The 23012-nt window shown below is 39.7% G+C and overlaps 1 long non-coding RNA gene across 8 annotated transcripts; it reads right to left on the bottom strand.

Moving 5' to 3' along the window:
- Nucleotides 1-6186: 6186 nt before the first annotated feature.
- LOC125532911 (uncharacterized) lies at nucleotides 6187-18967 on the bottom strand. Of its 8 annotated transcripts, none has more exons than XR_015602241.1 (12): nucleotides 18421-18967; nucleotides 16170-16398; nucleotides 15482-15667; nucleotides 14038-14328; nucleotides 9782-9848; nucleotides 9620-9703; nucleotides 9448-9528; nucleotides 9195-9310; nucleotides 7225-8022; nucleotides 7013-7128; nucleotides 6793-6931; nucleotides 6187-6693 (listed from the first exon to the last, which is right to left on the bottom strand). It is a non-coding gene; the product is annotated as an uncharacterized LOC125532911 (long non-coding RNA). The 8 variants fall into 8 exon arrangements; XR_015602240.1 differs by having other exon boundaries at nucleotides 6833-6931; XR_015602243.1 differs by adding an exon at nucleotides 8382-8452 and having other exon boundaries at nucleotides 6251-6931.
- Nucleotides 18968-23012: the final 4045 nt, after the last annotated feature.

The following is a 23012-nucleotide window of genomic DNA, read 5'->3' as shown; positions in this document are numbered from 1 at the left end:
ATGGTTATCCTATGATGTTTGAGTAGATCCATTTTGTCATGTGGGTTAATCATGATCTTGGTTGGTATGATTGTATATTTTATTTATAGTGCTGTCCTAAGGTGCCCTTCATCTCGCGCAAACGTGAGGGCCCCCCCACTATAGGGTGTTGCAATATGTTCATGGTTTGCTTATTGTCAGTGTTGCGGGGGTGACAACAGCCTAAACGCGGATAAGTGGGTTTTGGCGTATGGGAGTAAAGAGGACTTGATACTTAATGCAATGGTTGGGTTTCACGACCTTAATGATCTTTAGTAGTTGCGGATGCTTGCTAGGGGTCCAATCATAAGTGCATATGATCCAAGTAGAGAAAGTATGTTAGCTCATGCCTCTCCCTCATGTAAAATTGCAAGAATGATTACCGGTACTTGTTATCGATTACCTAGGGACAAATGACTTTCTTGTTGACAAAAGCTATCCACTTTTATTACCTTGCAATTTATCCGTAGTTTTATTCCCGCAAAGTACTCACAGATTTATTCTGGCCAAAGAGTTTTGTACTTGTTTCCGGTAAAGCAAACGTCAAGTGTGCGTAGAGTTGTATTGGTGGTCGATAGAACTTGAGGGAATATTTGTTCTGCCTTTAGCTCCTCGTTGGGTTCGATACTCTTATTTATCGAAGAAGGCTACAAACGATCCCCTATACTTGTGGGTTATCAAGACCTTTTTCTGGCACCGTTGCCGGGAGCAATAGTGTGGGGTGAATATTCTCGTGTGTGCTTGTTTGCTTTGTCACTAAGTAGTTTTTATTTCATGTTCTAAGTTGTTCTCTATCTTTAGTTATGGATATGGAACACGAAACGCCAAAAAATTAGTTGTACTCGCTACTCATAGAGATGGGGAACCACCTAAAACCCTCGAAGCTTGTTATGTGAAAGATATTATGCACTACTTTGATAATCCTGAGAAAACCCCATTCAACTATATAATGGGAGTAACGTTGGATCAATGTGAATACTTTAGGGATTATCGCTTGACTCATAAAGGGAAATTGTTATGGGATCAAATTCATATGTTGCATTGGTATGCTCGGGATTTATGCTTGACATATGATTTTACTTGTTGCTCTAGGATGAATGCTCCACACCTTCCCTTTTCATGCAAATTTAATGATAATGAAACCTTAGCTTCTTATGCTAACGGTATATATGATTACTATGATGTGGAATGAATAGAAGAATTTGTTGCTTTTAAGGGTGCTTATGAAATTGAATCTTTGTTTGAAAAGTTTGAAGATTTTGATGATTCAGTTTATAGACCTGAAAATTTTGCCATCCTTAAATTTTGCTATGATAATTATAAATTAAATTCTGATATTGATGAATTTATTGAGAGAGTCTCCGCTGTCCAAGAATATATTAATATTTTGCAGGAGTCTATGGAAGATGGAATTGATGAAACTGTGAGCTCATTGGATGAAAAAGATGACGAGGATAGCGGAGAACAAGTGGAGGAAGAGCGGATTGATCACCCGTGCCCACCTTCTAATGAGAGTAACTCTTGAACTCATACATTTTTTAATTTCCCTTCGTGCTTACCGAAGGATGAATGCTATGATAATTGCTATGATCCCGTTGATTCATTTGAAATATTCCTTTGTGATGAACTTGATGCTTGCTATGCTTGTGGCCAAGATGCCAATACGAATTATGCTTATGGATATGAACTTGCTATTGTTCCTTATATTAAGAATGAAATTGTTGCTATTTCACCCACACATGATAGTCCTATTATCTTTTTGGATTCTCCCAACTACACTATATCGGAGAAATTTGCACTTATTAAGGATTACATTGATGGGTTGCCTTTTACAGTTGCACATGATGATTTTGATGAATGTAATATGCATATGCTTGCTACTACTACTTGCAATTATTATGAGAGAAGGACTACATCTCCGCCTCTTTATGTTTCCAACACGAAAGAATTGCAAGAAACTGCTTATGCTATGTATTGGCCTTTACTTGATGTGCATGAATTGTTCTTGTATAACATGCCGATGCATAGGAAGAGAGTTAGACTTCGTCATTGCATGATATATGTTTCTTTGTGGTCACTAATAAATGCCGAGTCATTGTTAATTAAAATAGGCTTTGATATACCTTGGGATCTGGGTGGGTCCATTACTTGAGCACTTTATGCCTAGCTTAATGGCTTTAAAGAAAGCGCTGCCAGGGAGACAACCCGGAAGTTTTATAGAGTCATTTATTTTCTGTTGAGTACTTTTATAAAGTTTAAAAACAAAAAATATATAGAGGGAACTTAAAACTTCACAAAAGGAAAAGTGAAAGTGAGATAGACGAGCACCGTGGAAGCGGGAGCATGCCTTGAACTTTGTTCATGCCCATGGAAACTTTTTGAATCTTGAATTGCAGAAACTTTTCAACAAAAATAATTATCCCCTTGTGCAAATCCATTGTATTATAAAAATAATGTTCCAAGATTTGCCTTTGGGATGTTTAGATTGCTTGTTGGTATGTGCGGTGCAGAAACAGAAACTTTGGTTGTAGTGCGCGATTTTGCCTTTTTTTACTAGAACGTCAAAAGTTTCTAAAACCTTTTGCAAAGTCTTTCTATAAAAAATTGTTTATTTTTCCTAATTCTTTCAGAAATTTTGGAGTAACATAAGTATGGTGAATGTTCAAATTACTACAGATTGTCCTGTTTAAGACAGATTTTGTTTTTGATGCATTGTTTTGCTTGTTTTGACGAAACTATTGATTCTATCCGTGGAATAAGCCATGAAAAAAGTATATTACAGTAGCTACAATGGAAAAATAAAATATTAATTGGTTTTCAACAGTACTTAGAGTAGTGATTTTCTTTATTATACTAACGGATCTTACCGAGCTTTCTGTTGAGTTTTGTGTGGATGAAGTGATCAAAGATCGAGGAGGTCTCGATATGAGGAGAAGGAGGAGAGGCAAGAGCTCAAGCTTGGGGATGCCCAAGGCAAACCAAGTAAATATTCAAGGAGACTCAAGTGTCTAAGCTTGGGGATGCCCCGGAAGGTATCCCATCTTTCTTCAACAAGTATCGGTATGTTTTCGTCTTCATTTCGTCCATGTGATATCTGTGAATCTTGGAGCATCTTTTGTGTTTATTTTTCATTTTTATTTTAAGCACCATGCTAGTATGATATAGTCCATAGTTGATTTATAGAATGCTCATTGCACTTCACTTATATATTTTGATTATGGCTTTATAGAATGCTTTATGTGCTTCACTTATATCATTTAAAGTTTGGATTGCCTGTTTCTCTTCATGTAGAAAACTGCTATTTGAATAATGCTCTTTTGCTTCACTTATACTTGTTGGAGCATGGTCTTTTGTACAAAGAATTAAACTCGCATGCTTCACTTAGATCTATTTAGAGAGTTAACAGGAATTGGTCAATTGCATGGTTAGTCATAAAATCCTACATAAAACTTATGGATCACTCAATATGATACGATTGACTCCTTGCAATAGTTTTGCGATATAGAGATGATAATATGTGGGAGGTACTAGTAAATGGTTGTGGTTAGTAAGAATATTGGTGTTAAGGTTTGTGATTCCCGAAGCATGCACATATAGTCTCTTGTTATGCTATGATGTTGGAGCATGATTTATTATTGATTGTCTTCCTTATGAGTGGCGGTCGGGGACGAGCGATGGCCTTCTCCTACCAATCTATCCCCCTAGGGGCATGCATAGTAGTATTTTGCTTCGAGGGCTAATAAACTTTTGCAATAAGTATATGAGTTATTTATGACTAATGTGAGTCCATGGATTATACGCACTCTTACCTTTCCCCAATTTGCTAGCCTCTAAGGTACCGTGCATTGCCCTTTCTCACATTGAGACGTGGTGCAAACTTCGCAGGTTCATCCAAACCCCGTGATCTGATACGCTCTATTACACATAAGCCTTATTATATCTTTCTCAAAACAGCCACCATACCTGCCTATTATGGCTTTTGCATGGCCATTCAGAGATATATTGCCATGCAACTTCTACCGCTTCTGTTTGATGACTTGAGCTTTCATTGTCATATTGCTTTGCATGATCATATAGCTGACATAGTAGTTGTAGCTTAGCCACCGTTCATCATTTTTCATACATGTTATGCTAGATCATTGCACATCCTGGTACATTCCAGAGGCATTCATATAGAGTCATACTTTGTCATAGGTATCGAGTTGTAATTTTTATTTATTTTGAGTTATAAGTAAATAGAAGTGTGATGATCATCATTATTCATTTTTAGAGCAGTGCCCAGTGGGGAAAGGATGATGGAGACTATGATTCCCCCACAAGTCGGGATGAGACTCTGGGCATTTTTAGTATCCTTTACCACACTTGTGCTTCAAAGTAGCACCATGTTTTTCATATGTAGAGCCTCCTATGTTGTCACTTCCATATACTAGTGGGAATTTTTCATTATAGAATTAGATGCACACCCACTTAGTTTCATATTGAGCTTTCATACACTTATAGCTCTTAGTGCATCCATTGCATGGCAATCCCTACTCCTCATGTTGATATCAATTGATGGGCATCTCCATAGCATGTTGGTTAGCCACGTCGGTGTGAGACTTTCTTACTTTTTTGTCTTCTCTATATTTACCCCTATCATCATACTCTATTCCATCTGTAGTGCTATACCCATGGATCGCGCTCATGTATCGCATGAGGGTTGAAAAAGCTGAAGCACGTTAAAAAGTATGAACCAATTGCTCGGCTTGTCATCAGGGTTGTGCATGATAAATACTTTGTGTTAAGAAGACAGAGCATGACAAGGCTATATGATTTTGTAAGGATAACTTTCTTTAGCGTTGATATTTTCAAAGACATGATTATTTGTTGGGATGCCTGAGTATTGATGTCTTTATGTCAAATTATAGACTATTGCTATGAATCACTCGTGTCGTAATATTCATGCCATGACTAGACATATGATCAAGTTTATGCTAGGTAGCATTCCACATCAAAAATTATCTTTTTTATCATTTACCTACTCGAGGACGAGCAGGAATTAAGCTTGGGGATGCTGATACATCTTCATCGTATCTATAATTTTTGATTGTTTCAGGCCAATATTATACAACTTTCACATATTTTTGGTGACTTTTTATATGATTTATTGGACTAACCTATTGATCTAGTGCCCAGTGCCAGTTCCTGTTTTTTGCATGTTTTTTGTCTCACAGAAAATCCATATCAAGCAAAGTCCAAATGCAACAAAATTTTACGGAGAATTATTTGGGAATATATGTGATTTTTGGGAGTTGGAGTCACCGCAAACAGAGGCCCATATAGTCCAGAAGACACCAGGGCGCGACCTCGGAGCCAGGCGCGTGGTGGTGGGTTGTGCTCACCTCGTACGTCGGTTGGAGCTCTACTTCGGGTGCAAGGAAGCTTATATCCGAAAAAACCGTGTTAAAATCTCAGCGCAATCAGAGTTACGGATCTCCCAGAAGATAAGAAACAGTTTTCGACCAGATCTGGGGAACACGAAACAGAAGAGAACAGAGAGGAAGATCCAATCTCGGAGGGGCCCCCGCCCCTCCGCCGCCATGGAGGCCATGGACCAGAGGGGCAATTCTCCTCCCATCTAGGGGGGAGGCAAAGGAAGAAGGAGGGGGGCTCTCTCCCCGTCTCTCCCTGTGGCGCCAGAACACCGACGGGGCAAGGATCGTGACGGCGATCTACATCAACAATCTTACAACCGTCAACACCAACTCTCCCCCCCTCTATGCATCGGTGTAACCTTCCTTCTCCCCAATGTAATCTCTACTTAAACATGGTGGTCAACTCCATGTATTATTTCCCAATGATCTATGGTTATCCTATGATGTTTGAGTAGATCCGTTTTGTCCTGTGGGTTAATCGTGATCTTGGTTGGTATTATTGTAGCTTTATGACAAGACGATGTTATTTTAACATGAGTTTTTATTATCTCCTATAAACAAGGTGTGCAGTTGATATTGCAGATCATAGACGCATACATACATTGCATACATGCTAAAGAGCATCTACAGATGAGGTCAGGTAGAAGTGTGTTCTTAGAGAATGCATGCATCTCTAAGATGATAAAGGAATTTAGCTCTATACAGGATGACGCACCAAGATGGGTATTAGACAGAGCTACCACTTATTTCAAACATGATATGGTGAGTCTCAGTTCCGTACATATTAATATGAATTAAATCAAGGATGAATGTTTGTATAGATGGGACCTAAACTAAAAAAACTCTATTTTTAGATATTCGTTCCATTAAACATTGAAGACTTTCATTGGTACCTAGCAGTTATAAATACAAGGGTGTAACATATCTAGATGCTCGACTCGCAAGGCCCAGGAATGCACCGCTATGGTTAGTTATCAGTCTCGCTGCAACATGTTTCGATAAGATGATTTCTGTTATTCTTCGCTTGTGATGCTAATACGTTGTCATTTATTCATGCAACAGCTGGAAGGACTGGAAAATATATTCCAATATGCATCGCTTCAAATGGAACTAAAATCTGATAAGTGGAAAGAGCTAAACATCACAACATGGCCAAAGGAAAAATGTATTAAGACCAGTCTGCAGACAGATGGGTATATCTCTTTTGATTCAAACCTGTTGCTCCCATCCCCTTTCGGCTACTCCTTCTCCTTCAGGATATCTGAACCAAGGAATTAAAGGCCGCATTATCAACACAGGCACCAACAAAGAGGATGAAAGGAAAATCATAGGCTTGGAAGAAAGCTGAATCTTTTTTTACTGAAGGATTAACAGTCGCCTGCAAGTTGGCGAGAAGGGACCTTCCTAGCCAGTTGGCCACCGTGACGAACGAGACATAACCAGGCGGCGGCAAAGGCAGTGCCTGCCCGAAACACGCCATGGCCCCCGAGCAGCTAACCCTAGGGGATGGACATTGCACACAATGAGGCTATGCACCGATTTGACGGGAAGGAGCAAGCGGTGGGGTCGGAGAGACTAACCTGGACCCGGACGAGTGAGGAGAAGCGTAGGGAGGGTCCTGAGTATTAGCACAACAGGCGGTGGTCATCCTATTCCTAATCAAGGTGGAGGTCGCGAGCGGAAACTGCTCCTGCTCCTGCTTTTGACCAAATCGAACAGAAATCATCAAGATGGGGTCGGAGAGCAGAGCATCGGGATCAAGGGGAGAAGAAGAGTTGGATTGGAACGGGACCTTCATGGAGTCCCGAGCAGAGGGAAGGAAGTTTGTGCCCAGGGGCGGTCCTGAGGTTTTTGGGGGCCCGGGGCAGAGGCAAAACTAGAGGCCCTTAGTATAATCAATACAATAATAATAATGGATATATGTATATATGAAATCTTACCAATAAACACTTGAATGCTTCAAAAATATTATACATATGAAATAATTATACATGTTACCTTTTCAAAAATTATAACATTCCAAGATGCAAAGTCACTTATAGGGTCGATTTCAATCTAGTCCAATAATTTCTTCTCGATACATAGCGTTGTAAAACCGTTTAAACTCCTCGGGGTAATTGTTGATATCAATTAGTTAATTCTATCTTTGTAAAACTTCCTCCAACCGATGTGACGGTTATATGCACTAAGATGGTAAGCAATAGAGGCATTAGGATAAAAAATGACTTCCCTAACAAACCTAAAAATCAAATTATAGACAGTACACGATAGGACAAAGTGAATTTTGTAATCTTTATTTTAGAATAAAAAAAGCAAAACAAGAAGTTCATCAACACTATCAGACTGGGCATGTACACTCGTTGAAATAATTGTACTATCAAGGCCACTTACATTTTTAACACTGATACTGATCAACATTTTCCTCTTGTTAAGATTCAGAATTACCATCATTTTGTTTCTCTTCCTCCACAATATTCGCCGATTTACCATTTGGAATCAACAAAACACCAATATTACTCTTGAAAATTTTATCAAGAGCGCCTCTCTGATTGTATCAACTCATTAACATGTTGCATCTTTTTCCACCATGCTGAAAATAAATAAATAATGGCAGCAAAGGTTGATCGGTATCAGCTATGCACCATGGATGCAAAGGATACTTTACTTAATTTAGTATTAAACGTATAGGGAGTGGGGATTAGGGGACAGTATAATATACCTTGGATGGATTGGATCGGCTTTTATTGGACATTTGGTGGATAATTTATAGTGCATGAATACAGACAAATATAATGTATCTATTATACGAAAATGAAAACAAAAATCAAGGCAAACATAGTCCTTTTCTTAAGGACATTCACATTTTCAACCAGAAAATAAAAATAATAATTGAAAATGTAAGATACAATATTATGTTTGTACTGAGACATGCAATGGAACGAACTTTACCATGGTTCAAAATTCCACATCTCATATGCAACAAATTATATGTAGGTAATCCCAATCTAGGACAAATACCCCTACAATAGCTCACCCGAATGGTGATAAAGTCATATGAGAGGATTCCAAATAGCACAAGATGGACAAACACATAAGCTCAACGTAAGCAACATATAAAAATGGCAGCACACATTCTATTATGGAAAGTAGCCTATGTATAAAACATTATTTGTATAACCTCACAGAAGCTTCTGTTACACTCTTATCTCTTGTTCATTGTAAAACATTGGTAGGGAATTCAAGGACTAAAAATCAAAGAAACAATATATTGCTCAAACATAAACGTTGCTTTCCCCTAGCTATAATAATGAAGAAGTTGGAGATGACATTACTTCATACAAACAATCATGCGAGACTCAAATTGCATGTAATTGTGTCAATATGGTAACACCGTACTAATCTTTCTAGTTGTGGGCCTGTCAAAATGATGAGTGAAACATGGAATGAGGAAATGTGAAAATTAACTAGTAAAATAAAGAATGGCATGGCACTCAACGCCAAAACCATATCCACAAATTAAGCTAACATGGAATGAGTTTTCCTTTCTCAGTGGCATTCAAGCTAACTTGTGTGCCCTCAGAATGCAAAATTTAAAAATTGTACTGGTATGTAGGAAACTTCCCGTTGAATTGAACGAAGGAGATACTATACCATTAAATATAAGTAAATTAACCAATCCATATGATTATTTACTCTATTAACATGAATGTCTTCATTACTGGTGACACAATATGCAATGGGTCAGCAATCAAGTGGGCTTACATCAGATGGAAATTTCTCATCCCATATATCATTCTTTGACAGTTTTCTCTCAAGCGTGAGCTTCTTTTCGATCAATAATTGATATGAAGGGAAGCTTCTTTGTTATATGAAATTTCCTGTAGTAAAGATATCAACAATAGTGATCAGTTAAATATCAATAACTAATATAATATTTGCGTAGATGTCAATCAGAAGTCATGCTGATAATACCAAGTTCTGAGCAACATTTTGGTAGAATAAAGAAGCGCACTACCGTGTGGCATTGCTCAGGACCAGATGAGGTTCCTGACATGTGTAATCCAGACTTGGCCGCAGTAGATTAATAAATTCTCTCCTTGCAAAAAAAGAATAAGAAGTCTTTAGCAACATTAAAAATGTAAATGTTGCAGAAGATTTATTATGGGGCTTTGAGAGTTGAGACCTACATGCTCTATGCATTGGAATTTGTCACTTATCGGCCAAAGTGAAGCATAGCAAACCTTGTAGCTATGCATTTATCTTCATCTACCCTATAACAAAGGTCCTCAATATCGTTACGAATACACCATTACTACTGTGGTGGCATAAAAGACAGATTAGCCAAGTACCAAACTGAAGACTCCTTCCATTAGTCAATGCATTTGGAAAAAATACTTTGCTAACTACATTGACTCTCTGCAAAAAGATAGAGAAAATTATTTTAGTTCTTCATAGGCAAAAAGATTGTCACATGTTTTCTCAGTCTACCAACAAATAACTAATTGCTGCATATCAAGGACATTCCTAAATTCATGTGTAATCGTGTATTAAATAAATTACGTATCAACATCATGGAAGGCACCGTGATTAGAGATGGCAAAGGATAGGTCCCATCCCATCACAATCGGATGGTTTCTGGAGTGCTTTTCCGCAACCATCCTATGTTGAATTAGCAATAAGAACATACACATTGGGAGAACGGGGATACAGAGGGAATGAGCCACCCTCATCATTGTAATCTGATTGTTTCAGGGCTACTATGTTACCAGACCATCAAATCACCTACTCACAGATTCCCTCGCAAAACAAATACTTGCAGATTAACAAGATCCCAATTTCAAATCATGAGGGGAAGGAGACGTGGGGAAGCTGTGGTGGAATACTTCTAGGTACCGACCGGAACACGGGGCATCGGCACAATCGCTAATCAGATTGGCAACAACCGGGTCAGGGCGGGCAGACGAGCGAGAAGATGGGTTGGGTCAGGAGGAGGTGGGAGGGAGGGAGACCTTGAAAGTGGCGCGTTGAGGTCAGGAGATGGCGAAACTTCCTCGCTCCAACAGCCACCTCGTCGCCTCCAAACTAATGGACGACAGAGACATGAATGGATGTACCAGCAAATGATCTTCATGTTCGCCAAGTATTCACCCTTATCTGCCAGACAAAGGCGTAGTGCGAGAGGGCTGGGAGGGATCTCGGCCACCACAGGCATATCTAGGTCACAAAGGAAGCGAGTGATACGTCTCCCTCGTATCTAATTTTCCAAACACTTTTGCCCTTGTTTTGGACTCTAGCTTGCATGATTTGAATGGAACTAACCCGGACAGATGTTGTTTTCAGCAGAATTGCCATGGTGTTATTTTTGTGCAGAAATAAAAGTTCTTGGAATGTCCTGAAAATCAACAGAGAATTATTTTGGAATATAAAAAATACTGGAAGAAGAATCCACGTCGGGGGGGCCTCCACCTGTCCACGAGGGTGGGGGGCACGCCCTACCCCCTGGGCGTGCCCCCCTGCCTCGTGGGCCCCCTGACGCTTCACCGACCTCAACCTTGACTCCATATATTCACTTTCAGGGAGAAAAAACCAGGGAGAAGGATTCATCGCGTTTTACGATACAGAGCCGCCGCCAAGCCCTAAACTCTCTCGGGAGGGATGATGTGGAGTCCGTTCGGGGCTCCGGAGAGGGGAATCCGTCGCCATCGTCATCATCAACCTTCCTCCATCACCAATTTCATGATGCTCACCGCCGTGGGTGAGTAATTCCATCATAGGTTTGCTGGACGGTGATGGGTTGGATGAGATTTATCATGTAATCGAGTTAGTTTTGTTAGGGTTTGATCCCTAGTATCCACTATGTTCTGAGATTGATGTTGCTATGACTTTGCTATGCTTAATGCTTGTCACTAGGGCCCGAGTGCCATGATTTCAGATCTGAACCTATTATGTGTTCATCAATATATGAGAGTTCTTGATCCTATCTTGCAAGTCTATAGTCACCTACTATGTGTTATGATCCGGCAACCCCGAAGTGACACGTCTCCCTCGTATCTACTTTTCCAAACACTTTTGCCCTTGTTTTGGACTCTAACTTGCATGATTTGAATGGAACTAACCCGGACTGACGCTGTTTTCAGCAGAATTGCCATGGTGTTATTTTTGTGCAGAAATAAAAGTTCTCGGAATGACCTGAAAATCAACAGAGAATTATTTTGGAATATATAAAAAATACTGGAAGAAGAATCCACTTCAGGGGGGCCTCCACCTGTCCACGAGGGTGTGGCCACGCCCTACCCCCTGGGCGCGCCCCCTGCCTCGTGGGCCCCCTGACGCTCCATCGACCTCAACCCTGACTCCATATATTCACTTTCGGGGAGAAAAAAACCAGGGAGAAGGATTCATTGTGTTTTACAATACAGAGCCGCCGCCAAGCCCTAAACTCTCTCGGGAGGGCTGATCTGGAGTTCGTCCGGGGCTCCGGAGAGGGGAAAACGTCGCCATCGTCATCATCAACCTTCCTCCACCACCAATTTCATGATGCTCACCGTCATGCGTGAGTAATTCCATCGTAGGCTTGCTGGACGGTGATGGGTTGGATGAGATTTATCATGTAATCGAGTTAGTTTTGTTAGGGTTTGATCCCTAGTATCCACTATGTTCTGAGATTGATGTTGCTATGACTTTGCTATGCTTAATGCTTGTCACTAGGGCCCAAGTGCCATGATTTCAGATCTGAACCTATTATGTTTTCATCAATATATGAGAGTTCTTGATCCTATCTTGCAAGTCTATAGTCACCTATTATGTGTTATGATCTGTTAACCCCGAAGTGACAATAATCGGATACTTACCGGAGATGACCGTAGTTTGAGGAGTTCATGTATTCACCATGTGTTAATGCTTTGTTCCGGTACTCTATTAAAAGGAGGTATTAATATCCCTTAGTTTCCAATAGGACCCCGCTACCACGGGAGGGTAGGATAAAAGATGTCATGCAAGTTCTTTTCCATAAGCACGTATGACTATATTCGGAATACATGCCTACATTACATTGATGAACTGGAGCTAGTTCTTTGTCACCCTAGGTTATGACTGTTACATGATTGATCGCATTCGGCATAATTCTCCATCACCGATCCAATGCCAACGAGTTTTCCATATATTGTTCTTCGCTTATTTACTTTTCCACTGCTACTGTTACAATCACTATAAAACCCCAAAAATATTACTTTTGCTACCGTTACTTTTGCTATCTTCACTACTACTATCATATTACTTTGCTACTAAAGACCTTGCTGCAGATATTAAGTTTCTAGGTGTGCTTGAATTGACAACTCAGCTGCTAATACTTGAGAATATTCTTTGGCTCCCCTTGTGTCGAATCAATAAATTTGGGTTGAATACTCTACCCTCAAAAAATGTTGCGATCCCTTATACTTGTGGGTTATCAAGAACATTTTCTGGCACCATTGCTGGGGAGCATAGCTCTATTCCTTGAGCCACTTGGGATTTATATCTGCTTATCATTATGAAGAACTTGAAAGATCAAAGAACCAAGATTTTTCCCTCGACTACGAGGGGAGGTAAGGAACTACCATCTAGCTCTGCACTTGATTCACCTTCTGTTGTGAGTAAGCTTACGACACCTAAACCTGCTTCTGCTATTAATTCTGCTATGTCGCATGTTATTGATGATGCCACTTCTGCTATGCATGATACTTATGATGAAACTACGTCTATGCTTGATACCATTGTGCCACTTGGTGAATTTCTTGATGAATAACTTGCTAGGGCTAGAGAGAATGAAATTATTGAAATTGATAATATTGATGAAAGTGATGATGAAGATTCTCCCCCTAGATATGAATTGCCTGTTGTTCCTGAGGGTTATGTTATGGATGAAGAAACTGCTAGAGACTTTCTTTCTTGCAATGATAGAGATGGTCTTAAGAACCTGTTAGTTAAGCTGAAAGAAAAGTCTTTGAATGCTAGAATGCAATATGATCCTAAGTTTGCTACTTCACCTATCTTGAAATGATAGAAGTGATCTTAAGACATTATTAGCTAAGATGAAAGAAAAAACTCTGAATGCTAGAATGAAATATGATCCTGCATATGCTACTTCACATATCTTTGTTACTGATAAGGATTATGATTTCTTAGTTGATCCTGAGTTAATTACTTTGGTTCAATCTGATCCTTTCTATGGCTATGAATCTGAAACTGTTGTGGCACATCTTACTAAATTAAATGATATAGCTACCCTGTTCACTAAAGATGAGAAAACTCGATATTATTATATCCTTAAATTATTTCCATTCTCATTAAAGGGTGATGCTAAGATATGGTTTAATTCTCTTGATCCTGGTTGTGTGCATAGTCTTCAAGGTATGATTTACTACTTCTCTGCTAAATATTTCCCTGCTCATAAGAAACAAGTTGGTTTAAGGGAAATATATAATTTTTGCAAATTGAAGAAGAGAGTCTCGCACAAGCTTGGGGGAGGCTTCTCCAATTACTTAATGCTTTGCTTGATCATCCTCTCAAGAAAAATGAAATACTTGATATCTTTTATAATGGACTAACCGATGCTTTGAGAGATTACCTGGATAGTTGTGTTGGTTGTGTTGTCAGGGAAAGAACAGTTGATCAAGCTCAAATTCTATTGAATAATATGTTGACTAATAAAAATAATTGGACACTTCCTGAACCAACTCCTAAGCCAACTCCGAAGAAAAGGGGTATTCTATTTCTCAGTCCTGAAGATATGCAAGAGGCAAAGAAATCTATGAAAGAGAAAGGTATAAAAGCTGAAGATGTTAAGAATTTACCTCATGTTAAAGAAATATGTGGTCTTAATTTGCCTCCTATTGAAGAAACACACGGTCTTGATAACCTGACACAGGTTGTAAAGGTAAATTCTCTCTATAGATTTGATGAAGGTGATATTCCTCGTTATAAGTCTGCTAGCCAATGCTTATATGAGTTTGATAATTTTATTGTTAAACAAGAGAACTTCAATGCTTATGTTGGTAGACAATTGAAACATAATGCTTATATGATTGAACACTTGAGTGATTATATGGCTAGTGTTAAAGGTGAACTTAAACTTATTAGTAAACATGCTTCTATGGTTACCACTCAAGTAGAACAAGTACTTAAAGCTCAGAATGATTTGCTCAATGAATTGAATAGTAAAAACAATGACTTTGCTATTAGAGTCACAACTAGAGGAGGTAAAGTGACTCAGGAACCTTTGTATCCTGAGGTTCATCCTAAGAGAATTGAGCAAGATTCTTAGAGAATTAATATTGATGCACCTAGTCCTTCTAAAAGGAACAGAAATAAAAATGATAGGACTTTGCATGCTTCTAATGAACCTATTGTTGACACACCTGAGAATCCCAATGATATTTCTATCTTGATGCTAAAACACCATCTGGTAATGAACATGAACCTAGTGATAATATTAATGATGATGTTCATGTTGATGCTCAACCTAGTAATGGTAATGATGTAGAGATTGAACCTGCTGTTGATCTTGATAACCCACAATCAAAGAATCAACATTATGATAAGAGAGACTTTGTTGCTAGAAAGCACGGTAAAGAAAGAGAACTATGGGTTCAAAAACCCATGCCTTTCCCTCCTAAACCATCCAAGAAAAAGGATGATGAGGATTTTGAGCGCTTTGCTAAAATGATTAGACCTATCTTTTTGCGTATGCGTTTGACTGATATGCTTAAAATGAATCCTTATGCTAAATATATGAGAGATATAGTTACTAATAAGAGAAAGATACCAGAAGCTGAAATTTCCACCATGCTTGCTAATTATACTTTTAAGGGTGGAATTCCAAAGAAACTTGGAGATCCAGGAGTACCAACTATACCATGCTCCATTAAAAGAAACTATGTTAAAAACTGCTTTATGTGATCTTGGAGCCGGTGTTAGTGTTATGCCTCTCTCTTTATATCATAGACTTGATTTGAATAAGTTGACACCTACTGAAATATCTTTGCAAATGGATGATAAATCAACTGCTATACCTGTCGGTATTTGTGAGGATGTGCCTCTTGTGCTTGCAAACGTTACTATTTTAACGGACTTTGTTATTCTTGATATTCCTGAGGACGATAGTATGTCTATTATTCTTGGAAGACCCTTTTTGAATACTGCAGGAGCTGTTATTGATTGCACCAAAGGTAATGTGCCAGTGTATAACACATTAAAAGCTGCAAGAAGAAAACCACGGATCAATAATTCAGCATTCAACTATTTAAGGGAATTTAGCTTACATACCAAATACAAATACTACATACTCTAGCAGTATTGAAGTGGAGTCCAAAATTCAAAAACATGGTCAAGCAACAAGATCATGATGAAGCAGTAAGAGAACAATGTATTCATAGTCATAACCATCAAAATCAGGTGGGGATAGCACGCATCTTGCTTGTCTAAGAGTCTTCAATAATATACTGAATAAAATACTGAACATTGATAGAATGATTACAAAAATGTTCCTGCTATGGAGGTCAAGCTAGATACAAACTCCTTCTCTAATGTATCTAATGGATTTTATCAATGGATGGTACTCAAAGTGTGGACAACAGGACATCAGGCTCTCTAATGTTTTTGTAACAAAGCAGACAAGGGTAACCAAACTAAAGCATAGCCACAACATGATACGCAAGGAACTTCTCTATTTGACAGATAACATGCGAGCATGATTTTTACGCTAAGATGGAGCAGATGATTCTAGGAGCTTTGCATCGGGATGTGAACAACTTGGTGACCACAGGAGGCAGATGCTAGCGGGAGAGCAAGCGGCATGTGGCTGGAGGAAGGAGCTGCAACACATGAGAGTAGGCGGAGGTGGCTCCAGTAGAGACGTCACGAGCAGGGGCCGGCGGTCATGAGATACGATGTTTGCATAATTCAACACGCCGCCACCACAACTTCTTCCCTGTGGTGAAAAATTCATAACAATGAGATCAATCTTTTTATAGAGGACAAAACCAAAGCTAGGTGCACCACAGATTAGAGAGAGGGAACAACAAATTACAAAGGTGGTTATGTAGTAGTAAGATGATAAAATACGACAGTTTCAGCCTGTGGGCAGTTCTTGTATTATTTATTAGCTGGCTACTTCTTTTTCACCGCTTATTGGTGTGATGGTTATCTCAGCTTACTCATAAATAACTTGGGTGTAATCTGGTACAAAATGTGTTGGTAGGATGACGATCTCTTTGGAATATTTTGTTCAACTAATGTATTTTTGTTCTTCTCACTCAGGATAAAGCGATTGGACGAGGTGTGCCTTGAGAGGTATCAACAATACAATAGAACGTACATCCAATCATGGATTCTTCAGCGTTAGTCTTCCCACACATTTTTTGTGCATTTGAATCTTTATAAAAACCTACATACTTGTGTAAATTAATTGGCTATTTTATGTTTTAATAACCTCTAGTTCAAGAAGCAAACTCGGACCATGACAAAGAAGTCGAAACGTATGGCATGCTATTAGCTTTTCATTCTGAACCGAATCAAGAACAACAAGAATGGCTACTCTTGCTCATATATAATATATTGATGAATCTGTATTAGCAAGCGCCAAAAGAGAAGTTGCACTTTCGAAACAAAGGTAGATTTTTATTTGTGTGTGCACCCATTTTAATGGCGTGTCACAATATCACTGGTGCATAGGAGGCATGTGTGTTGTTCATGCGGAATGGCCATGGTGCATCTGAAACACAGTCTTCTCGATGTCCGGCATGTGCATAAATACATGACTATACCTGCTATCATTAAACTCATCAAGGAGCTCATCCACCACAGAGATCAGGATTTTGTCTTTGACGCAAATACCATGAATCGTTCTTGCTTCTTGACAACATGGACCCAGGGGACTTCAATTTGCAATGGTGTTTGATGCCGCATATATCATGTTGTCGCACTAAAGTTGAATCTCATCCTTCTAGACAGGTAACAGTGTGGTTCTGTATAGAGTTTTAACAAACGAAATATCTTATCTTTGGCTTAAGGCCCAGGCTAAGGAATATCTTGTCTCTAACTAACAACTAACTAACTTGAATGATACTATTTCTAACTTTAAGATAACAAATATTACATCCCTTAATTGGAGCCAACTAAGGCTTCCTTATTCCCTATGCTAGTGAGAACTACACCTTATAGTTGGAACAGAGGGGGTATTAAGCATTGTTGTCTAGTTCTCTGTCTTCAGCATGTCTACATTGGTAGTGCCTAATATGTCAAGATAGGCTATGTGGAATCGGTTGGAAAAGACATCGAATTCGCTGCATTTAAAATTCCCTGCTGCATCATATTTTGTATACTTATACATGGTTCTCATGCTACTGCCACATTTGATGTGTCCAAGCAATTTCTGGATTATTTAGACACTTACCCTTTCACATGTGACCTTCTAACCTTATATATTTTGCATGTACAACCATATATGTAAATTACCCAGCATTATTCAACCTCTTGTATGTTATAGGTAAGGCCCATGTGAATGGCAGAGTTGTGAACAAAGCTGGAACGCAAGTATCTGACAAGTCAGTCATATAAATCAAGGTTGAAATCCCAAAATATGTATGTAGGTGATGCTCTAAATAATTAGCTATATTTAGGTCCATTATCCTATTTAAAGTAATAGTAACGTTAGGTTCACAAAGTTCACAATCATATCATTTGTTGTGACCAAATTCAGGGTTGGGCATAAGCTTGAGGCGGCTATCAAAGAAGTTGGAGTTGACTGTGATGGAAAGATAGCCCGTGATTCAGCGCTATCTACAGGTGGTTTTACCTACTGTTTACTTCAACATGAGGAAATTCAGAAAACCATTCAATTCATGAACTCCAATGGATAAATCTACCCAAAAATTCCATGACATGGTTTCCAATTTGAAAGATCAAACACAACAAACTGGTTGTTTAGCCCAACACTAAAAATCAAACTCACCTCTATTGAATCTCAGGCTAGCGTACTCCTTAGCCTTGCATGGCGAGCCCGCCGGCCGGTCACCGGAGCCTCCATCGCCGGTGAATCCCTCCCTCACCCTGCGCAAGATGCCTTTGTGCAAGATGCCGCCGCCACCGAAGCAAGCCGGCGCACCAGCCGCCAGATCCATCAACGCTGTGCCCAGATCCGCCCGTCCTCCTCGCGCCGCCGCCGCACCTCGCGTCTCCCACCGGCCGCCTACCCGTTCCGGCGAAGTCCAGCGCCACCAGCCTTTTTCCCTGCATCGAGGAGTTGCTCGAAGCGTCGCCATCCGCGTGCTCCCCACATGGTCGACGAGCAGCTGCGGCTGGGTGTCGCGCGAGATGCGGCGGATCTTGCCGATCTCGTCCGGATTTGGCGACCGCACGGATCGAGGACGGGCACCGCAGAGTGGAGGGACGTCGGTGGTAGAGGGATGAAGGCGCGGCGGCGGAGGGATGGGGGCGCGGTGGCGGTGGAAACCCTCGGGTTCTCGTGCGGGGCAGCGATTTCATCGACGGGCGAGTCAGGGCTGTGTACGAACCATTTTTTCCACATTACTTTGGACTGCGGGATGATTTGTGTAAACTTCAGGGGCTTTTTTGCAAAAGTACTAATGACGGACGAGCAGAAGCAATAGCTGTTTTATTAGTAGGTAAAGATTGGAAAAATGTCAACAATTACTATTGGAGGTTTCGAATTTCCTCTTCCTACTGTCAAAAAGAAATATGATATTCTTATTGTTGGGGACATGCATATCCCCGTTGAGGTAACCTAGTGTTATTCGAAAATTCTCCGGTTTTGTGTTATTCGAAATGAGTTTGTTAACAAGAACTGATCAACCTTGTTAGTGGATTACTATTGATGAGCATGAGATGGATGAATTAAGAAAACACAACTCTTTGTACCCTCTTTTTACTTTCTGTTATTTATATTAAATAAAGCAAACATAGTAATTTCTGTCTGTTTTCTAAATTATCAATGCAATAAAAAATACCCCGAAAATAAAAGTTCTCCAAATGCCCTGAAATTTAAATATGATTTTTTCTAGAATATTTGAGAATATCTGGCACTGAGAACACAGCAGGGGGAGCAAGCACCTGGACACGAGAGTCCAGGGCGCGCCCCTGCCTCGTGGGCCCACGCTGGCTCCTCTCCACTTATTCCAGCTACCACACACTCCTTCCTCACACAAAAATCACCAACCATCTCAAACCCGAGTCCAAGCTCATCTTGCTACCATTTTCGATCTCCTTGTTCAAAGCTCCATTCACAAAACTGCTTTGGGGGATTGTTCTTTGGTATGTGACTCCTCCAATGGTCCAATTAGTTTTGTTCTAGTGCTTTATTCATTGCAATTTTTTTGCTTAGGTGACCCTGTTCTTGAGCTTGCATGTCAAATTTACATGGTCAAAAGTAGTTTTGATGCATGATATTGCCTCTAGGCACTTGTAGGAGTAGTTGCTATCAATATTGTTGAGTTTGGTTCACTTTTATTTTGAAGTTACTAAAAATTTCAGAAATTTTCAGAAAAAGATGAAGAGATTTTTGAGGGGCTCATCGAGCCGAAGCTCGAAGGATAAACAAAGTGAAGAGAACAAGAAGCCCAAGTATAATCTCCCTCGCACCGCGGAGGTTCGGCCGTGTGAATGGCCTTGTGATGATTTCTTGAGAGCAGCCGAGATTTATGATGATTTCTGTGAATTGGCTGAGAATGCAGGCCTCACCACCTTCCTCCACAACCAACGCGAACAGTATCTCTTAATCACCAATATCTTTGTGCAAAACTTTCATTTGCATGCTAGGAGCTCACCACCTACGGTGGAATTTTATTTATATGATGAGCATAAGGAGATGTCACTTCATGACTTTTGTCGGATTTGTTTGATCCCTTTTGAGGGCAGTGTAGAGGAACCGCATCGTGACGATGTGGAAGGGTTTATTAATACAATTGCTGTAGGGGAAACGAGGAAAGTTTCCGATGCAAGAATCACTACCATACATTTTTCCTATTTTACGTTACTTTGCAATATTTGCTAGTAGATGCTTAATTGGTTGTGGAAACTGTGGCAACCTTAGTGCCCCCGATATTGTTATTTTGTGCCATGCCTTGTTTTGTGATGACACATTTAGTATGGGCGCTATTGTTGCAAAGCGGTTAAATCTTAACCGTACTAAGCACCCATCTTGGGAGGTATCTTTGCCTCGCGCCTAGCTGCACACTTTAACATACCTGTTAGGCATTACGACAAGGAAGAGAAGTTGCTGCCTCCTATTTTTCTAGACTATAAGAGTATGGTAGCACATGATTTTATCGTTAAGAATAAGGAAAAGATGCTTAAGTACAAGCTGATATTTGATAAAAATCACCCTGAGACTATTACCTTGCCTGCTCCTTCCTTGTTTGACTTATCTACAGGCAAGTACCTTGTTCCGCCGGAGGCCATTCACGCCTACCGAAACCCCACACCAGCTACAGAGCCAGAGCCGGAACCATAATTTGATCCTCACCGGCAGTCTGTTTATCAGTGGAATCCGGAAGAGATTGCCAACCAGTGGCACCAGGGGGATCCTTCTTAGTACGACCCCAACTACAACTTTGGATATCCCCCAGGCCAACCGTGGCCATAGACCAACTTAGGCCAAAAGCCTAAGCTTGGGGGAGTACGTATTTCTCACCAACATTACATTTATGTTCACACACTCATGCTAGTTGTCCGTGCTCATACTTTTTCGCTGTATCATCCATGCTAGTTTATTTTCCCTTTTTATGCTTTCTTCTTGTGTGTTTGATAAACCTTAAGAAAAACCAAAAAAATTAGTTGTAGCTTTTAGTTAGTTTACTTTCTTGCTTGTAGTAGTGATTGAAAGAAAACCCAAAAAGATTTCATGTTCTTCTTTTGCTTGTTGGGAGCTTTCCCATGTAAATAGTTTCATTTCTTGTTCTTTGGGGGTGGAGAGGATAAGACCATAATGAAAATGTTGAGTGGCTCTTATATGCATTGTTGTTGATCTAACAAAGAGCCCATAGTACCTTGTCTTCTCTCTTGAATTCAATGCTTGCAGATTCCAGCTTAGTCCAATGCACGTGCACTATTATTATTATCCACACTATTCGGTTGTGCAAGTGAAAGGCAATAATGATGATTATATGATGAACTTATTGAGATGACAAAAGCTGGTATGAACTCGACCTCTCTTGTTTTTGTAAATATGATTAGTCCATCATTCCTGGTTCAGCCTATTATGAAAGAAACATGTTTGCAATGACAATTAGAGATTGTAGTTGCTTATGCCATGCTTAATTAGTTAGGAGTTTATAATGGTTTGCCTTGCATGCCAACATGCTATTAAAATGGTTGTGATGTGGTATGATAGGGTGGTATCCTCTTTTGAATGATTTGAGTGGCTTGACTTGGCACATGTTCACACATGTAGTTGAAACAAAATCAACATAGACTCTACGATATTTATGTTCATGGTGCATTATATCCTACTCATGCTTGCATTCGGTGCTGATTATTTTTAATGCATGTTCATGACTGTTGTCGCTCTCTAGCTGGTCACTTCCCAATCTTTTTCTAGCCTTCACTTGTACTAAGCGGGAATATTGCTTGTGCATCCAACTCCATAAACCCCAAAGTTATTCCATATGAGTCCACCATACCTACCTATATACGGTATCTACCTACCGTTCCAAGTAAATTTGTATGTGCCAAACTCTAAACCTTCAAATAAACATTCTGTTTTGTATGCTCGAATAGCTCATGTATCAACTAGGCATGTCTGTATCTTCCATGCTAGGTGGGTTATTCTCAAGAGGAGTGGACTCCGCTCCTCACTCACGAGAAAATGGCTGGTCACCGGGATGCCTAGTCCCATGCTTTATGCAAATCAAATCAAAATAACTGCAAAGAAAACTCCCCCAGGACTCTTGTTAGTTGGAGGCACTCGTTGTTTCGAGCAAGCCATGGATTGATGCTTGTTGGTGGAGGGGGAGTATAAACTTTACCATTCTATTTGGGAACCGCCTATAATGTGTGTAGCATGGAAGATATCGAAATCTCTCGGTTGTTATGTTGACAATGAAAGTATATTGCTCAAAATATTATTCATATCTATTTCAAAACCGAGCTCTGGCACCTCTACAAATCCCTGCTTCCCTCTGCGAAGGGCATATCCATTTACTTTTATTTTGACTCATCATCCTCTTATTAAAAAGCACCAGTTGAAGAGCACCGTTGTCATTTGCATCCATTACTATTAGTTTACATTGAGTATGACTTGACTGGATCTCTTTTACCATGAATTACAATGTCTAGTCAGTCCTTGATCTCTAAAGGTGCTTTGCATTCATGTTTTGCGGGCTCAGAAAGGGCTAGCGAGATACCATCCTGTTATATCATATCATGATTGTTTTGAGAAAGTGTTGTCATCCGAGATTTATTATTATTGATCGCTAGTTGATTATGCCATTGATATGAGTAAACATGAGACCTAAGTGTTATTGTGAATATGGTTAGTTCATAATCTTTGCTGAAAACTTGAATGCTGGTTTTACATATTTACAACAA

The sequence above is a fragment of the Triticum urartu genome, chromosome 1A, assembly GCF_056163025.1.
Source record: "Triticum urartu cultivar PI428250 chromosome 1A, HENAU_Tu73, whole genome shotgun sequence".
In the NCBI taxonomy this organism is placed as follows: domain Eukaryota; kingdom Viridiplantae; phylum Streptophyta; class Magnoliopsida; order Poales; family Poaceae; genus Triticum; species Triticum urartu.
Note: the sequence above shows the minus strand (reverse complement) of the source record. Positions and strands in the feature narration are given on the sequence as shown.